The sequence below is a fragment of the Mus caroli genome, unplaced genomic scaffold, assembly GCF_978045245.1.
Source record: "Mus caroli unplaced genomic scaffold, Mus_caroli_1 scaffold_16, whole genome shotgun sequence".
Classification (NCBI taxonomy): Eukaryota; Metazoa; Chordata; class Mammalia; order Rodentia; family Muridae; genus Mus; species Mus caroli.
Genome location: NW_028227271.1, coordinates 25,434,956 through 25,442,138, shown reverse-complemented (window position 1 = coordinate 25,442,138; position 7,183 = coordinate 25,434,956).

Sequence of the window (7,183 nt, the reverse complement as noted above, 5' to 3'; positions counted from 1 at the left end):
AGTTAAGAGCACTGACTGCTCTTCCAGAGGTACTGAGTTCAATTCCCAGCAACCACAAGGTGGCTCACAGTCATCTGTAATGGGATCCGATGCCTCTTCTGGTGCATCTGAAGACAGCCACAGTGTACTCATATAAATAAAAAGAAATAGAAATAAAATGAAAAAACTTTAAACAAACAAACAAACAAAACCCTGCATGGTCTCTCTCTGAACCTGTAGCTCTGGTTGGCTGGTCTGGTGGCAAGCGAGCCCCAGGGATTCTCCTGTCCCTGTTTCCCCTTAGACTGGGGTTACTCGTGCATGCTGAAGTCTCAGCTCCTGAGCCATGGGTCTGAGGGATCAAACTTGAGTCCTCACGCTTCCACAGCAAGCACGGGGACTCACTACCAGGCCACCACCACAGCCCTGGCTATGGATGTCTTAGTGAGGCTTTGAAGACTCTAAAAGCAAGCCACACAATGTGTCCACCCCAGCCTCTGCACGATGATGCTGCATGACGATGCTCCTGCTATCCACTTCCTTCCCCAGCCCCTTGCCCTCCAAACCACTGCTCAACTCAGCTCTGCGTTACCTGTCCCTTCAGTCCAGGCAACATCAAATGCCAAGTTCCTCCTGAGCCAGCTCAAACTAGCACAACCTCCTGTGCTCACAGTAGTTCAGAGTCAGCCTGTTGGTGTTTGGTGAGCAAGTCTCCTCTGAGGACCCTACGAGAGCCACGCCCACCTCCAGGCTCCATTCCCCACCCACCCACCTCTCCCCTCCATCCTCTGGGCATGAAGACATGATGGAGCTGATGAGCCAGGCCTGTGACTGACATGCAGCAGTCAGTGGCCTCCTGGAGGCCAGGAGAAAGAGAGGGAAAGGCCATGTCTGCCTTACGTCTGGGGTAAAACTCACCCTTCCTTATTCATGGATGGCCTTTCAGGAAATGTGGGGTTCGTGGGTGAGGGCAAAGGGCTCTGGCAGGGTCCTAGGCACTGGGCTGAGTGGACACTTTCCCCTTAGGTGCCCTGTGGGGACTGGGGAAGGGATGTTGTCACCTCCAGCTCTCAGATTAGGGGACTGAGGATTGATGCTGAGTCACATGTCCAAGGCCACATGGTCCATCAGGGAAGGTTCTCATTCTTGGTCTCAGAGTCCCTGCGGCAGAGTCCCTGCGTCTTCTCTTCCCCAGGTCGCCTCTCCTGCACAGACTTGTCAACTCTCAGCCTGGAGATCTTCAAGGCCACTCTCCTTTTTGGCAATGAATGAACCAAGCTTTGGCTCCCTCCAGGCACCATCTAAATCTCTCCCATCCCCCCCTCCATGGCCCCTTGGCAATCAACTGACTATCATTGACCACAGTCGGTGTTCAACCCTATCTGAGGGAATTAACTCATTAACACAGACTCGGGGATCTGAATGCACTGTTTGCCCTGTATGGGACTGTATACAAATTATAAAAGTGTCAAGGGAAGACACTTGTAATAGGGCCCCTCCTGTGTGGAGTTGGAGCCATCCCCGTAGCAGGACTGGTGGCCTCTCTCAAAGTCACTTCTGAAGCAGAGACAACGGTGGAGTCACATGGCGGGGCCAGGACAACAGGCACAGCCTGGCCCCATTAGGCTGGTCTATGCATGTGTCTATCTCACACACGTGGACTTCCCCAGATCCAGCCAGTCTGGAAACAGCCAGTCTGGAAACAGCCTGGGATGGCAGCCGGGGCTGGGCTCTGTCCATAGTTCTGAACTCAGCGAAGCCTCTCTCACCTGTTGTCTAGTCCGTTCTGAACCTTATGGAGATGTGACTCCTGAGAGTCCACTGTTTGTTTGTTTGTTTGTTTGTTTGTTTGTTTGTTTTGGACACGCTCTCATGTAGCCCAGATTGCCTTGAATCTGCTGTGCTACCAAGGATGATCTAGCACTTCTGATATCCTGCCTCTACTTCCTGGAACCCCAGGTGTAGACTGCCACACCTGTTTGTATACAGTGTTGAGGATCAAACCCAGGGCCTTGTGCACCCAGGGTAAGCACACTACCAACGGGGTACGCCCAGGCACCTGAGCAGTTCACCAGGCACCTGAGGTTGACACTTGAACACCTGCTTCAAAAATCACTTGGTCTTTCACACCTGCTCTGAGCCTGGCGCTGTGCCACCGAGAGATGCTGAGAGACATACACAGAGTTAGTCAGCACCTGGACCGGGTGGGCCTATCTACTGAGTGTGGACAAGCACCAGACACACCAGATTTGCTTTCTCTTCGATAAAATTAACATGACTAGGCGCAGCTAATGCTCGTCTCTTCCCCTGGGCCTCTGCAGCCCTGTCTGTTTGGTGCACCCCACTCCTTCAAACCTCCTCTTGGCTCAAGACCCAGATACGAGAGCATATCCTACATCAGGGTCTGGGTTCCTGCTGCACACACAACCCCTCCTCCGCGTCACTCCAGCTACATTCTATTGCCATTTGATTATATGCCTCGTCCTCCCCAACACATGTTGTCCCCTCTGGGATTGGAGCTCCCTGTTCAGAGCAGGGCTTTGCACCTGGCTCCCCTGGGGTTGGGGGGATCTAACACAGACCGCATCCGCCCGCCCCAGGAGGTGAGCGGTACAATTGCATTAGTGGATGAGTGGTGGAGGGAGATTGGAGTGGGGTCAGATTGTGCCCAGGGAAAATGCTACTGGGCAACAAGGCAGCTGGGACCAGTACCCAGGATCCAAAGAAATCAGGGTGAGCCTTGGGGAGACCAGGCAAGAAGCCAAATGCAGAGCCGGAGAGGCTGGCTCCAGCAAGCCTGCCTCCCCAACGGTGGGTGCCATGCCAGCTGTGCCCAGGGAAAACAGATGCTCTCTGGGCCTGAATGTGGGGCAGGGGAGGGGGGAGGTGGGCAGAGAGGAAGGGGAGATGTGGGAAGAGCTTCAGCTGGGATATGGAATGCCCATAGATGTTCTTTTATTATTTAGTATTCCTTTTATTGTAGAAAGTTTCCAATGAGAACAAAATGGGGTGGGGGGAGCGGTGGCATAACAAATCCGGCGTGCCGATCCAGTTCCAGCCCCCACCCCCTACTCTGCCGTTCTTGTTTTATGCCTCCCCTCAGGCCTCCTTGAAACAAAAATTCCAGACGTATTCCACCAATAAATATTTCAAAATGTATCTCTCACATATTAGAACATTTCTCAAAAAGCCCCCTCAGTACCACTGTCTCTTACAGAGACACTAATGCCATCTAACGCGTCGCGGTCCCCGCTCAAATTTCCTCATTTTCCTGAAAAGCATCTTTTTTTAGGGACCATTGATTTGAATCAAGATCAAACCACTTCTGAGGGCCGAGCTTTCGCCTCTTTCTTCTTCCCTGGTGGTTACAGTTTCCCTTGCTGAAGACACCATGTTCTCCCTTCTGTACAACTGTCCCCTCAGAGGACTTGAAGGATCGAACCTTAGGATGTCATTTAACCCCCTGCACTGCCCCCAGTTCCTGTGAACCAGCCTCGGGCCAATCTGACAGAGGGCCAGCTGCCAAGGAAAGTGACATCTGAGCATCCCTGGGCCTCCCACCCACTCACCTGTGAAAGGATGCCTGCGATAATCCGTGGGATCCATTCTAAAGCTCTGCCCCACCACATGTCTGCACCGGACCCTTCCATAGATCCCTACACCCTGGCCATCAGAGCCTCAAGGGACCAGAGGAACCCACCCCCCTCCTTTTTCTATCCATCCCTCAGATCTATCAAGCTATAGGGAACAGGGCTGACAGGATCCCTGAATGCTGGGGCCACTTAAGGTCAAAGGACAGTGAAAGCACAAGGGAGGCAGAGCCAGTGGGAAACAAGAGGCAGGGGACACATCTTAGCCAGTAAATGCTTGCCTTGCAAGAACGAGGATCTGAAAGCCGGGCGTGGTGGCGCACGCCTTTAATCCCAGCACTTGGGAGGCAGAGGCAGGCAGATTTCTGAATTCGAGGCCAGCCTGGTCTACAAAGTAAGTTCCAGGACACCCAGGGCTACACAGAGAAACCCTGTCTCAAAAAAACAAACAAACAAACAAACAAACAAAAACAAAAAAACAAAAAAGAACGAGGACCTGAGACCAAACTCAGCTCCCTCTTAAAAAGTGGCGGTAGCATTTACTTTCCATCCTGGTACCAGGAAGGCAGAGACAGGAGGGTCCCTGGGGCTTTAACGGCCAGCATGTCTAGCCAAACAGTGATTTCCAGGTCAGTAAGGGACCCGTCACACAGAGACACACAAGAAGTGAAAAGGATATGAAGAAAAACAATGAAGGCCATCCTGAAACACACACACACATACACATACATACACACACATACATACACACATATATATACACACATACACACACATACACACACACATATATACACACATACACACACACATATATATACACACATACACACACATACATACACACATACATACACATATATATATATATATATATATATATATATACATACATACACAACACACATACACATACATACACACACATACACACACATACATACACACATATATACACACATACATATACAACATACACATATGCACACACACATACACACATATGCCCACACACATACACACACATAGCACACACACATACACTACACCTACTTACATACACACATATACACTACAACACACATACTACACCCACATACACCATACACACACACACCACAGACACATAAAAAGTACATACACCACACAAAAATGCACATATACCACAGAGAGAGAGAGAGAGAGAGAGACTGAGCAGAGAACCCTGAAGGGAACAGTAAGAACAGACAGAGCCTTTGGATTGGCAGGGATGCTGAGTCCTGGACCCATGGAGAAAAGGGACCCATGGGGAGGAGGGACCCATGGGGAGGAGGGACCCATGGGGAGGAGGGACCCATGGAGAAAAGGGACCCATGGGGAGGAGGGACCCATGGGGAGGAGGGACCCATGGGGAGGAGGGACCCATGGGGAGGAGGGACCCATGGAGAAAAGGGACCCATGGAGAAAAGGGACCCATGGGGAGGAGGGACCAATGGGGAGGAGGGACCCATGGGGAGGAGGGACCCATGGGGAGGAGGGACCCATGGGGAGGAGGGACCCATGGGGAGGAGGAACCCACAGCCATCTCAGTCCTCTCCCAACCTTTACTACTGAGAAAACGAGCTGGAGGAGGGTAGGGAGGAGGCGGGTAGGGAAGATGCCTACTGAGCAACTGCCCATGAAGCAGCTTCTTGTGCAGGGTCCCCAACTTAGCTCATGTGACAGGGACAGCCATGACACCCAGGGAAGCTACTTGCCCAATGCACAGAGCCCAAGAAAGCCAAAAGAATGAAGCCCAGGCCTGCAGAGGCTCCTCTGCCCTTCAAAACCATCCCATAGTGAGAGGCAATGACACAGGCCAGGCTACCTCTTACTTGGGCTCTGACACCTAAAAGGCTGAGCCACGCCCCCATGCCTCAGAATGCCCTAATAGGAATAGTAGTGGGTCCTGCGTCAAACAGAGGAACTTGAAGTAAGTTGGCTCATGTTAAAAACTTAGAATTGGGGCAGCAGGACTGGGGGTGTGGTTCTGTTGGTAGCACTTGCCTGGTGTGTGCAAGGCCCTGGGTTTGACACCCTTACACACACACCAGCTTCACATAAACTGGGCCTAGTGACGCATGCTTAAAATCCTAACAAGAGCAGAGGGACTGAAGGTTCAAGTCCACCCTCAACTGCAGAGTGAGCTTGCTGCAGGCAGTGACACATGAGGCAAGAGGAAACCACAGAGCCTAGTGGACAGTGGCCTCCCAGTGACCTCTACTGTGTGGCTTGGTGACCTCTATGTCCACATGGAGACTCCATCACAAGCTCCCTAAATGTTGTCCATGTCACTGGGCTGACTCATGGAAGGGACGGTGTGGGTGGGAGGGGAGCTGGCTCACTTGGCCCCCTGCTGGCTCCTGGCTAGGGATGGGGGCTGATTGGAGAAACCCAGGCCCCTTCTAGCACTGTCTGTCCTCACTAGCTTTCTGTTGCTGGGATAAACACCAAAATCAAAGCACCGTGTGGAGGGGAGGGATTATTTCAGCTTACAGTGCCACAAAACATTCTGGGGGTCATCAGCACAGGAACTCAAGACAGGAACGGAAGTGGAAGCAGAAGCAGAGGCCCTGGAAGGACCCCCCCCCTGCTGACAGGCCTGCTTCCTCTGGCTAGCTCAGCTACTTCCCTAATACAGCCCAGGACCACCTGCCCAGGGATGGCACTGCCCACAGTAAGCTAGGTCCTCCTCTATCAATTAGTCACCATCAGGAAAGATGTCCCACAGACGTGCGAGGTTCCCTTTTCCAAGTATGCCAAGTTTGACAACCAAGATTAGCCCTCAAGCTGCCTCAGGCCACGGCCTCCCCTCTGTCCCCCTTGTCATGGGCCACCTCAGTTGCCCATTCATAGCACCCAACTCCGCCCACCTATGACCACCCTACAGTGTGCAGCCTCGGCTCAGCAGTCCAGGCAGTAGATGAGGGAATGAGGCTACCACAGGTGGGGTATCTCACCTTGCCTACTCCTGTTCAAATGAATCCCTCTGCAGCCAAAGAGTGAGCCAAAGAGCTGGAGAACCATCCCCACAGATCCCGGGAGATTAAGCCCCTTTCCCCACCCCATCCTAGCGCAGGCCCTCCCTCCCCAGCTATTCCGGGACAATGGAGACAGCAGATGGTGGGAGCTTTCTTCTCTTCACCAAACCCTCATGGTCTGAGAATAACCCGAAAGCCTGCTGCAGCTAAGAGGGACCAGTGACAGTGGACAGAACTGTCCTCTCATCACACCTGGCTCCGGACTCAGGGCCCTCCCTCCCTCTGCCAGCCTCTCCCTCATGTGATCTCAGCTTTGGAGGAGCCCTTGCAGCTGGAGTACCAGGTCACCAGGAATACAGCAAGCCCTTTCAGAGACCAAGACCCAGGCATCTGGTGGTCCCCAACATGCCAGATACAGACATGCTAGGAACATTCTGGTCCTTCAAGAGCAAAGGACATATCTAAAGGAATTGCAGGCCCTGGGAGCCTGAATCAGTACCACTCTAGCCACACAGGGGGCTCCAGCTACTGGCCTCTTCCTCTTGCCCTCTCTCAGAGCTAAGACCTGGCCACCAGGGTCTGCACAGAACAGGAGAACTCCAGCCCCTCACCCTT